The sequence below is a fragment of the Cervus canadensis genome, chromosome 26 (assembly GCF_019320065.1).
Source record: "Cervus canadensis isolate Bull #8, Minnesota chromosome 26, ASM1932006v1, whole genome shotgun sequence".
In the NCBI taxonomy this organism is placed as follows: Eukaryota; Metazoa; Chordata; class Mammalia; order Artiodactyla; family Cervidae; genus Cervus; species Cervus canadensis.
In genome coordinates this window covers 22,719,082-22,731,722 of record NC_057411.1, presented here as the reverse complement: position 1 = coordinate 22,731,722, position 12,641 = coordinate 22,719,082, and positions in this window count along the sequence as shown.

The window sequence follows — 12,641 nt, the reverse complement described above, 5'->3', positions numbered from 1 at the left end:
CACATTTCTGACCAAGTTTCAGAGGGAGAGAGGGAACAGACATCTCACTAGGCTACGAAGCACCTGGCAGTTTTGTGGAGCATACACCAGAAAGCTTAGCACAGCATGCATTTGTGAAGTACGAAGTTAGAACCAGGAAAATCCAGGGCTACAGAAATTTAGTTTCCAAAAACTCCTACAAAACTTCCTAGTCTATTGCATTCATTCATAACCAATTTTTAACTTGTCTGCATCTCAAAGAGAGGCTTTATAAAGGTTGAGATTAAGAACATGGACTCGAGTCTTTTTGCCTGGCTCTGTCAGCTGCAAGCCTTTGAATTATGGTCAAGTTTTAACTTCTCTGAGGCTCAGTTTACCTTTCTGCAAAATGGTGATATCCTTCTAGGATTGTTGAGATAATTCATGTTCTGTTCATATAAAATGCACCCAATGATAGTGAGATTCATCATTAGACAATAGGCACCTTGAGCATCTCCAGGGCATGGCGTGAAATTGACCCAGACTTTTTTGTTGAGTGAATGAAAGAATGAAGCTTAATATGCAGAAATATATTTTATTACAAAAACCAGCTCAGTAAATGGAATGGGACTTGGTGCAGGAAACTAAAAAGTGAACAGCAAAGAGCCAGTGTAATGTGAGAAAGAAGATTCACAGAGCACTTGCTTACAGGGAGGTCCCTGAACCAAAACTAAGGATATATATTTTCAATCAATTAGTCTATTAATAAAAATATTTTTGAAAAAGTTTTAAAATATTGATTTCAACATTTTGTTAAGACACATTCACTTGGTTCTACCAATTCCTCTTTCTCTTAAATCCTAACCTTTCTTTTAGTCAGTGGTGTGTTAAAAGTCAGTTAACCAGATCTCTGACCAAAAAAAAAAAAAGGAAAAAACTCCTAATTTTTTAGTATTTCTCAATTTCCATAGTGTAAAACCTCCCACCACACCCATTTCAAGTTACCTGTTGTTTAATATCTAGCTTTTAAAATTCCTAAAGACTGAATCTCAAGAGGCACACAAAATAATTATTTTGCTTTATCAAAATAATGCTTTTGCATAATGGATAATGTTTGAATTTCCCAAATAATACAGTTTTGTTGCCCTGGTCAGTAGTGTTTTCCATGGTGTATCCCACATAAGGTCACTTTATGCTAAGGCTGTAAGTATTTACAGATATGTGAAACTGACATTTGTTTGGTGCCATGCTTCAGGCTCTTAGCTGTGTTTCTGAATACATTTTTTTTCAGTTGATCCTCATAAGAATCTACAATGTGTTATTATCATCACTATACTTGCAAGAAAACTGAGGCTCAGATTCTAAGTAATTTGCCCAAGAGGGCATAGTTCATTGATGATAAAGTCAAATTTGAACTCAGGTCTTTTCCTAAAGTAAGTATTTATTTCTAAACCATCCTTATATGTTTGCCCAGGATGAAGACATTGGACAGTCTTTTCCCCATATAATTTTGAGATACATGAAGTAAATGTCATGATCTTTTTGATTAAAATTTCCTTCTCATTATTTGTTGACAATTCCCCAGGTGTGTTGAATAATATAAGCCTTGAAATATATTGTTGTAATTAATATGTCTCGATTTCTGGATTTTCAGAGGCTTGCCTTAGATCCCTTGGGAATTTTCTAAGATAGAGATACTAATTTTCAGACAATTTATTTCTGCTTCTTCAGTAGACTGAAGAAACTCATTCTGACATGAGGAAATGTATCCAAGAATATTGCTCCAATATACAGCTTAAGTGCCCTCAGCTGGGATTACAAAATGGGAAGGTCACATAATAACAGTGCTTATTGTTCTGGTCACATTTCACTAAAGGAAGTTTGATTTTCTCTATTCCTTTTCCAAGAATATCTTCCACCTACAAAAACAATTATTTAAGGCAGCATAAGCCAAGAACTAATAAACCAGTGCCATGAACAACTTTCCTCATTGGGACTGCTTTCAGAAACATAGAAACTATGTGCAAATACCAATATTGTGTTTTCATAAATATCTGCTTAACTGGATGTTTTAGTAATATTACTTACAAAGAGCTCAATCTTCTTTCTGGAATTAAACTCATGACGTGTTGGATACCTCATCAAATTTCTGAATGTATGTGTTATAATCTCCCAGAACATATGCTTCCTCTTGTATCTCTTCTTTTTCCATATATAAAAGTGTATATCATGCAGGCAAACATTTATTTGCAAACTTCTGTAAAGCTTCACAGCCAGCCCCTATTTATTAGCCCTATTAATTAGAACAAAAATATTACTAACAGGTAAATTGTGCAGTGTTATACATAGTGCTTTATTTACATACATCAACTCAATTGTATTAATCATCCTACAATCTTGAGCTGTAGATATTGATAGTTTCATTTTAAAGTTGGATAAAATATTGAAAAGTGAAAGTGAAGTTGCTCAGTCGCGTCTGACTCTTTGCGACCCCATGGACTGTAGCCAATCAGGCTCCTCCGTCCATGGGACTCTCCAGGCAAGAATACTGGAGTGGGGTGCCATTGTCTTCTCCGAAAATATTGATCACTGAGATTCTGAAATCTTCCCAAGGGTATGTGATTGATGAGTTCCAGGGCCAAATCTGAACTGAGATCTATACAGCTCCCAAATACTCATAACAACTGTACTACACTAAAGCACATAGTTAATTAAAGACTTATTCCAGAATCTTAATGTTTACAGTTTCATATACCTACACATTTAAAAAAATCTCACTTAGTGAACTGAATAGTGTTTTGTTGTGGGTCTGATGGTTATGAATCTACATTTCCACAAATGCATTTTTCTTCTTTTGTATCCATGCACGAGTAACAGTTGAAGAAATTTAACCTTCATTGATGGGGTCACAAAGAGCTGGACACGACTGAGTGCACACACACACATAACCTTCATTGATTATTATTAATACGTTCCTTTCTGCAGTGATGCCTATTTTACATTATGGTGAAAAATATCAGTTTCTTAGACTGTCACTTACTAGGCAAAGATGAAAAAATAGTGTCTTTAAGACACTTTCATTAAAAATGGGTGGCATGGGGTGGGAGGTGAGGGGTAGGCTCAAGAGGGAGGGGACACATGTATACCTGTGGCTGATTCATGTTGATGTATGGCAGAAACCAACACAATATTGTAAAGCAATTATCTTCCAATTAAAAATAAATAAACTTTAAAAATGCTACAAAATAAATTCTAAACCTGAAGGTATGAAAGGGTGAAAAAGTATTACCAAGAAACACTTAACGAAAATGTCAACTAATCTCTATAAGAAGACTGGAATAAACATTATGTAATGATTTGCAAAATGTCTGAGGATGGGTTACCTGTCTAAGCCTGGACTTTGAATAAGTGTTAGTCTGGGTTGAAATGACTCTCCTAAAAACCAATGTGAACGAAACGACTTGTGGAAAATAATTTTGAGGCAGCACAGCCTTTGCTTGCGAGGACAGCAGGACTAATTACTTGGACATGCCTTCTTCAGTACTTACTCATCCTGATTTCTCTGGGAGGTAATGTTCACTGAGCAGTCATGTTAAGTGTTTGCCCAGTAAAGTGAAGAAGGCTTATTGAAACAAGCAACTTGCATTTGTTCAGGGCCTTCACACAAAGTCTAGACCTAGGAAATCATTGAAAGCCAGAATAAACATATGATATCTCTATTCTAAGTAGAATTTTGAAAAAATTGTCTGTCAGGAAATATAGAATTTCTTTATGTGGGATGGTAGAAAAAATTCCTAGTTCTATATTTCATAGGTACTTCAGAGAACTGATTTAGATTCAAAGATTAGATGTGCTTTCAGATAAAAATACTTTTGGCACAGATGGATAAAATTAGAACCCAGAAATGAATGACTGGAAATCTGGCATGGGGCTAATTGTGATATTAGGAAATTCTTGCTAGGAGAGGTTCCAAGAAAATAAGTGCATTGGCTTTTTCCTTTAAATGTCAAAAGCACCACAGAATTCAGGGGCATAGACTCCCCAGTGACATGTGATGGCCGAGATAGGTAAGATGGTCATAAGATTTCCAGATGTATAACCACCAAGGACAGCCAAGTCCAATATAGGCCCTAGAATTTGGCAAAACCCACAGCTGTTTATGAAGTACAATTATAGCAAAATTTGTGAGTCCTAAACCATCACTTATACAGTGATAAAAACTGAAGTTTATAACAATGCTGTTTGGCTAAAACATTGTGAAAGGAAGACTCTCTGATAAGGCAAAGCATAGAGTGATTTATTAGAACATCATAAATGCATGAATGAGTATGTTAAATTTATTCACTACATCTCCTCATTTATTGCACAAATGACATGATTAATAATATGATTTCATCATCAAAAAGTCTTGTTTGAATACCATTTCAGGCAATTACCAGCCATATAATTTTGAGCAAGTTAATTAGCTTCTTTGAACTTGTACCCTTGTATGTAAAATGGGACACATTAACAGCATATCTACAGAGAGTAGATGCTACTAGATGAGAAAATTCATTGCTCATCATAGTAATAATTCTCAACAAATTATTTTAAGGGCAACTTGAAACATCTGATTTCCTAGGAAGAAGTCTCTAAGAGATAACAATCATTTGAAAAAAGCTTCACAAACTATTCATATATATGTGATCTTCCACTCCAATCTGAAGTCACCAGGTTGCATTAAAAAAAAATGACTACTTAGAAAAATGTTAGTTTTAAAAAAATAAAGTATAGAAAATTACTGCCAATATGCCTATCTCCTGCTGTCCTATATTTTTTCAAACCTTCCCTAATTAATTAATTATAGTTTAACTATGATATGTTCTTTATACTAAATCTTGGTATCCCATATTAAAATGCAGACGACTTTATTTCTTCATCCAGATGTCATTTATTGAGTACTAACAATGATCCAGAGATACTGCATTCAGAGCACTCACAGTCTAACAGATGAGAATTACGTGTAAAGTAATGAGTGTCGTGGTGTTTGATGAGGATGGAATAGAGGTAAGGCCCTGGCATATGTGGATCAAGGATGGAGTGGGCTGATAAATGTTCACAGGGCAGGAAACCTACGAGCTGGGCCTTAAAAAAAAAAAAAAAAAAAAAGAGGAGAAATTCATAATCCAGAATGAAAATACCAAGCAAAGTGTACCTTTTGTGCAAACTCATGGGCATGACACAGCTCGATACTTTGGGAGCATAATTACTGGTTTGAGATCTTTAGAATATAGGATTCCTGTGGGCAACTGGGAAGATAGAGGCCACGTCTTACAGGGTTTTCTAAGACAAATAAATGTGTTTGGGTTTTATTCTCTTGGCATGTGGCATCTATCCACCAGGCAAAGGGTACATGCAGTAGTTATTAGTAGTGTTTAGCAAACGTTTCCATTCTTCCTCTTGGTCATGTGAAAAGTTCTACTTTTAGCCCTTAAACTTCGTGACTTGCCTTGACCGATTAAACATGAGTAAAGAAAAAGCATGTATCACTTCTGGCTGGAAGCTTTCAGCTAATTCACCACTTTATTTCTGCTGTGGTCACTGGCAATGTCATAGATGGTAACTTTTCCATCCATATGTGTTTTTTTTTAAAACAACTCTCTCAGTGAGAACAATATGTAGCAGAACTTAAAGTGATTAACAGTAAATATGTAGTATAATAGAGAAATAAATCTTGTTGTTTCAAGTCATGGAGGTTTGAGGGTGGTTTGTTACTACAGCGTAATTTATCTTTACCATTTCACTACCTCGTGAACTGCATAGGCAACAGACCCTCCTGGTTCTGTGGTCTGTTAACCTAAGGGGCTTCAAGTGAACTACATGATCTTTCCAGACCCTAGTCTCATCATCTGTGAAATAAGACTAATAGTATCTGCCTTGTGGAGCTATTGTGGTGAAGGAAGTCATCAAAAGGATGTGATGATTGACCACCAAACCAGAACCAAGCAATCAGAGGCTCCTCACTGCCCACCCACCCTGGTCTTGGAATGTAACTTTTGTTCACTATTCCTACAACCAGAACCGTTTTAAAGGATGCATCCTTGAGAGGGAAATGTGTTGTCAAGACAATGTGGACAGTATACAAGACTGAACCCAATGAAAGGCCTTTGTGTAGACTTTTAAGATTTTGGTGGGCAGGTGCAGAGATTCCTGGTCTTGTGGCTACCCAAGACAAGCCCTGTATGTAAGTTCTCTTTCTTATTAAAACTGCCATCCTCCAATCTGGAATGTTCTGCCTCTTTCATTGGTCTCTCTTGGTCCTTCATCAACGGGAAGTACTTTATCACTGTGTGATACCCATATAATGGGTATTCGTTAAATAGAAGCTGTAGAAGAGGGTGGCAGAAGATGAGATGGTTAGACAGCATCACTGACTCAATGGACATGAATTTGAGCAAATTCCGGAAGATAGTGAAGGACAGGGAAGCCTGGAGTCAGAGTCGGCCATGGCTTAGTGAATGAATAACAACAATAACAAATAGAAGCTGTAACCTTCATTATCAAATTACTGTTTCCACTTCATTCATCTCAACCTCTCAGTCCTGGTGCTCAGTTTTTTTAACAATCAATTCAGTGATCATTAACAGTTTCCCTTTAAACTCCAAGTTCTACAATTCATCTGTAAGTGATGTCTCAGCAATTTCTGAGTCCACTGATCTAAAGATGGTCTTGATGCTCTCAGTTTTCTATGGTTTCTATTTACAAACTTACTCTTGAAATGCTAATGAACGAACAGCTAGTTAAAGATTCCCATTCATGAATGTATACATATATATATAGTCAGTAATTTTACTTTATGATGCAAATCTCAGTATTCATGAGCTATGCATAGAGCTAGCAAAGCTACAAATTGTATGACTATTTGTATATAGACATGTGATGATAGGATAAAAATTATTAGATTGTCTTTATAAGAGTAAACTACAGGTAGCAGGCCAAGAGATCACCGAATGAAATGGTGCTGAAGCATGGCAGGGGTGTGTGTGTGTGTGTGTGTGTGTGTGTATAACTGAGAAAGAGAGACAGAATGCAGGAGGGTGATGTGGTTTAGTTGCAGAATTAAGGTTTTCTTTCTATATGTTTGTTTTGTTGAATCATTAAAATAGAATTATTAAAATGTAGAGAACATTACTGAATGAAATATGAAATCAGAAACCTGAACATGTGAATCTTGTAGTAGGTTCCTAGTGAATCTGATTACCTTTGGGTGTTTTATCTAAATGGTTCTGTGACTAGTTAAAGGAACAACAGTTTTATAAATGCCAGTCACAACTGATTGCATACAGCTACTTACAAAGTTGTACTGAGAGAGATTTGAAGGCTAACTCAACTAGTGATGGCTGCAGTGGCCACAGTATGGGCCCAAATCGTGATAAAACTGTCAGCCTTGAAGCAGATTGTGTTTACCAATGCCCACGCGAGGGCGCTCTCTTCCTGCGCTATACATACAGAGGTTTTTTTTTTTTTCTTCTTCTTACAGTGTAATTCGTTTTTTCCAAATGTGTATGTGTGTGTGCCTGCTAAGTCGCTTCAGCCGTGACTGACTGTGCGATTCTATGGTCTGTAGCCTGCCAGGGTCCCCTGTCCATGGAATTCTCCAGGCAAGAATACTAGAATGGGTTGCCTGTTCCCTCCTCCAGGGGATCTTCCTGACCCAGGGATCCAATGTGCTTCCCTTACATCTCCTGCATTGCTAAGGGGGGTTCTTTACCGCTAACCACCTGGGAAACCCCCTTTTTCCTAATAGAAACTATAAAGTAATTAATCACGTTACATTCCAACTTTCCCAAACATACAAGAGCCATACAGTATGAAATGCATTCCAGATAACTGTAGATAATTTAAATTTAATTTTAACCAGCCTGATATGTTGATGAATATGAAAGGCTGCAAAAGCTGAGGATAAGGCCAAACTACACTGGATGGATTTGTGGTTATGGAGCTCACTGGTAATCACAAATGTAGATGTATATCTGTGTTTTTCTGTAGGTAAGTATGGAGATGTAAATATCAGAAAAATATTCAGACTACCTCTGCCAGAAGAGCTATGGATCTGTTAAGATTGAATATGTGAGGGAGAGGGACCATCTGTTTGACCTTTGCTGTTTATTAAGTCACACCGATATAAAAGACCATTTGAAAGATAAGGCAATCTAGTGGTATCCCTTGCAGGGAGAATCTGTTAAAATCTAGACGTATATATATATATATATATTTTTAAATGGGACACAGACACACTTTAGAATGTTAAATGCTAGAGGAAATTTAGATGCCAACTCAGAAGCTTACAAAATAATCCCTCCATCCCTGTGATAACATTAGGAGGTATATCCAACTTCCGTAAAAATTCTACTAAGAAGGTCATGGACTAAAGTCATTTATGGCAACAAAGGACGATTTTCTCAAGGCATATACCAGGAAGATTAAAGTTCAGTACAAGGAAAATAAATGTGACTACAGAACCAATAACGACATTCACAAACAAGAACAGAGACAGGTTGTTTGTCAATCACTGAAAAACCAAGGGAAACAAAGGCATGAGGAAGGGTCAGGAGGGAGTCAAGGGCTCACCTCAGATAAACTCAGCGGCTTATTCAAAGTGTCCTGTGAACAGTGCTGACATTTGGCTCACTAAAGCTTAAAAGGGCCTGCCAGAGGCCAGACATCTGGGTACATATGCAAAGGCATCGCTGTAAGTTGTGTTTTTATTACCTGTTTATGCGCTTGGGCAATTTCAAGAGCCAGAATTTTTTTTCATCTGAGTTCTCCTTATCACCTGCTCACTGATTCCAGAATTTTCTCCAAGAGAGTGATTGCTTCATTAGAACTTATGATCTCTGTTCAAATGCAGCCAAAGTTTTCAGTTCTTTTAAATGCTGCTCTTTGACAAAGAATGCTTAAACATTTACCTAAATGAGTATATGCTAAGGATTTAGATTCTCAGAAGGTTAGAGATGAAAGTGCAGGTTGCCTTCAGAGAGAAGTGGATGGGAAAGGTCACTCATATTGTTAAGGTGTCTTTGAAAGACTAGGTTTAGATAGGAATAGAATAGGATGAGAGAGAACATATGTTAGGTTAGAAGGGAGTAAGTTTGTGAGCCTACAGACAATAAAGATATTTGACTATTTTATAATTATTCTGGAAGATGGCATCATTAACAATTGTCCTTTGTGTATTGTCATTTTCTTAACCCTTCAGTTCAGTTCAGTTCAGTCACTTGGTTGTATCCAACTCTTTGTGACCCCATGAACCGCAGCACGCCAAGCCTCCCTGTCCATCACCAACTCCTGGAGTTTACTCAAACTCATGCCCATTGAGTCGGTGATGCCATCCAACCATCTCATCCTCTGTTGTCCTTTTTTCCTCTCGCCTTCAATCTTTCCTAGCATCAGGGTCTTTTCAAATGAGTCAGTTCTTCACATCATGTGACTAAAGTATTGCAGTTTCAGCTTCAGCATCAGTCCTTCCAATGCACACCCAGGACTGATTTCCTTTAGGCTGCACTGGTTGGATCTCCTTGCAGTCCAAGGGACTCTCAGGAGTCTTCTCCAACACCACAGCTCAAAAGCATCAATTGTTTGGCACTCAGCTTTCTGTACAGTAAAACTCTCACATCCATACATGACCACTGGAAAAACCATAGCCTTGACTAGACGGACCTTTGTTGACAAAGTAATGTCTCTGCTTTTTAACATGCTGTCTAGATTTGTCATAACTTTCCTTCTAAGGAGAAAGCGTCTTTTTATTTCATGGCTGCAATCACCATCTGCAGTCGTTTTGGAGCCCCAAAAAATAGTCAGCCACTGTTTCCCTATTTATTTGCCATGAAGTGATGGGACCAGATGCCATGACCTTAGTTTTCTGAATGTTGAGCTCTTAACCCTTAGGATTGCTAAAAACCACCTATCCCAAGATAAGCATCATTTCATTCTATATTAGGGAAATAAATGCCAACTATTTATATTACTGTGTCTAGATGTGTAATTTAGGTGTATGGAGGAGTTACAGGGCATCTTAGAGAAACAATTGAGATAATTAAAAGTCTGGGAAATTGATTTTTTTATGTAGGGTAAAGCACTTAAATCTTTTGGTTTGTGTAAAATAAGACCACAGATTAACATAAATATTAGAAATTATATTGCACAAAATTAAAGTGGTAGCATGTACCTCTTCCCCATATATATCACCCTACTTAAAGTATGAAGCTTGCTTTTGATATTTTTTCTAGAGCCATCATGGTAGGCTTTATTTCCTTTCTTCAGTAAGAATTTGTAACACAATAGAGCTTATAATGAGGTGGCAGGGATTGAAATTAGACAATACAAAATACATTTCATATCTTTTAAGGTGAAAATTCATTTGCTATGAACATTTAATAACACTATTGGATGGAAATGAAAGGATATGCAGATCATACTTGAATCCCCTTTTCATGTGCATTGTTCAGATTTTCCTTTGTATTTGTTAGAGTGAATCTACTCTTTCCCATAATTATTTGATGATTTTAGCAACAATTACAACAAATTAATCATAATTCTGCTTCTTTACTATCAGGCATGACTCATTTCCTTGCAGAAAAACTGTTACTTAATTTCACTACAGTTTTTTCCCTAGCCCTATTGAAACCATCCTAAAAATTCAAATTTTCAAATCTTAAAAGATGATGCTGTGAAAGTGCTGCACTCAATAAGCCAGCAAATTTGGAAAACTCAGCAGTGACCACAGGACTGGAAAAGGTCAGTTTTCATTCCAATCCCCAAAAAAGGCAATGCCAAAGAATGCTCAAACTACTGCACAATTGCACTCATCTCACACACTTGTAAAGTAATGCTCAAAATTCTCCAAGCCAGGCTTCAGTAATACATGAACTGTGAGCTTCCAGATGTTCAAGCTGGTTTTAGAAAAGGCAGAGGAACCAAAGATCAAATTGCCAACATCTGTTGGATCATCAAAAAAGCAAGAGAGTTCCAGAAAAGCATCTATTTCTGCTTTATTGACTATGCCAAAGCTTTTTGACTGCTTTTTGACTGTGTGGATCACAATAAACTGTGGAAAATTCTGAAAGAGATGGGAATACCAGATGACCTGACCTGCCTCCTGTGAAACCTATATGTAGGTTAGGAAGCAACATTTAGAACTGGACATGGAACAACAGACTTGTTCCAAATAGGAAAAGGAGTATGTCAAGGCTGTATGTTGTCACCCTGCTTATAGCTGCTTACTCTTGCAACTGTGTTAAGAATGGATTTTAAGAGGGGAGGATGAGTAAGCAGTCCAGTTGAGGGCTACTGTGAAACCCAGGTGAGAAATGATGGTGATCATAACCAAGATACTTGCAGTGTACTTCATTACCAGTGACTGGATTCTGGATATGTTTTGAAGGTAGTGGTATTAGGATTTACTGATGGTATCATATGTGACATGTGACAGAGGGGTAAAGAATGATTGGAATAATGTTTATCCTCTGTTTATTGTTTAAAAAAAATAGATCTTATGTGAAAGAATCTAAGATAATGCCTGAAAAATTATAGGCAAGCCATCAGTCATTTTTAAAGGTCTATTCCTGTAAAAAGCAGAAATAGTTGCAACCCCATGGACTGTAGCCCACCAGGCTCCTCTGTCCATGGAATTGTCCAGGCAAGACCACGGGAGTGGGTAGTCATTCCCTTCTCCAGGGGATCTTCCCGACCCAGGAATTGAACCCAGCTCTCCCACATTGCAGGCAGTTTCTTTACTGTTTGAGCCACCAAGAAAGTCCTGGGAAAGAACAAAAGTAATTTGATGTTAAACAGTTTCTGGAAATGATCTGCTTTATATTGTGGATAAATCAGAGGGTTAAGCCAGAAGTGAATATTTTTCCATACTCAACTGTTTGATTTTATTTACACAGCAAAGAAATTTTATTTGGAGGGAAAATCCCATTCACATGTAAAATGACACAACAGTAACAACTTCATGGGTACTTAATACTTTGCAGATACATAACCATATTGAAGGCTCAGCTTGGGTCTCTGTTGAGTGAAGTGAAATCTGATAGCTGCTCTGTCCTGTCTGACTCTTTACTACCCCATGGACTGTAGCCCACCAGGCTCCTTTGTCCAGGCAAGAATAAAGGAGTGGGTAGCCATTCCCTTCTCCAGGGGATCTTCCTAACCCGTGGATCAAACCTGGGTCTCCTGCATCTCAGGCAGATTCTTTAGCATCTGAGCCATCAGGGAAGCCCTGACACATTAAGAATAGCCGAGTCACCTCAGCCTACCCAAGAGAAAGTTGGTTTTAAGTGCATGCCTGCCCTCAATCTTTGCCAGCCTGAACATTTTATACACAGCCTCTTAAATAAGCGTGTGATGGCTGGGAAAAAAAGGCTGATTGACATTCACACATGAGTGTATTTTCATGTACACTTGGTCACTGAGAGCTTCCTCTAAGGAAGAAGCCCTTGATATGTATTCACATGAGACACAAATCCAGGTAGCTTAACACTTGTTCCTCATTCCAAGAAGTCAATCCACTTGTAACTTATACCTAAATTCAATTTACATCCATAATTTGTTTTTTATTAGTTTCTCATTTTTTGGAAATCTATGTTCTCATGGCTACTCATGTTAATATTCTGGCTCAGAGTAGGATAAGAGGCAAAATT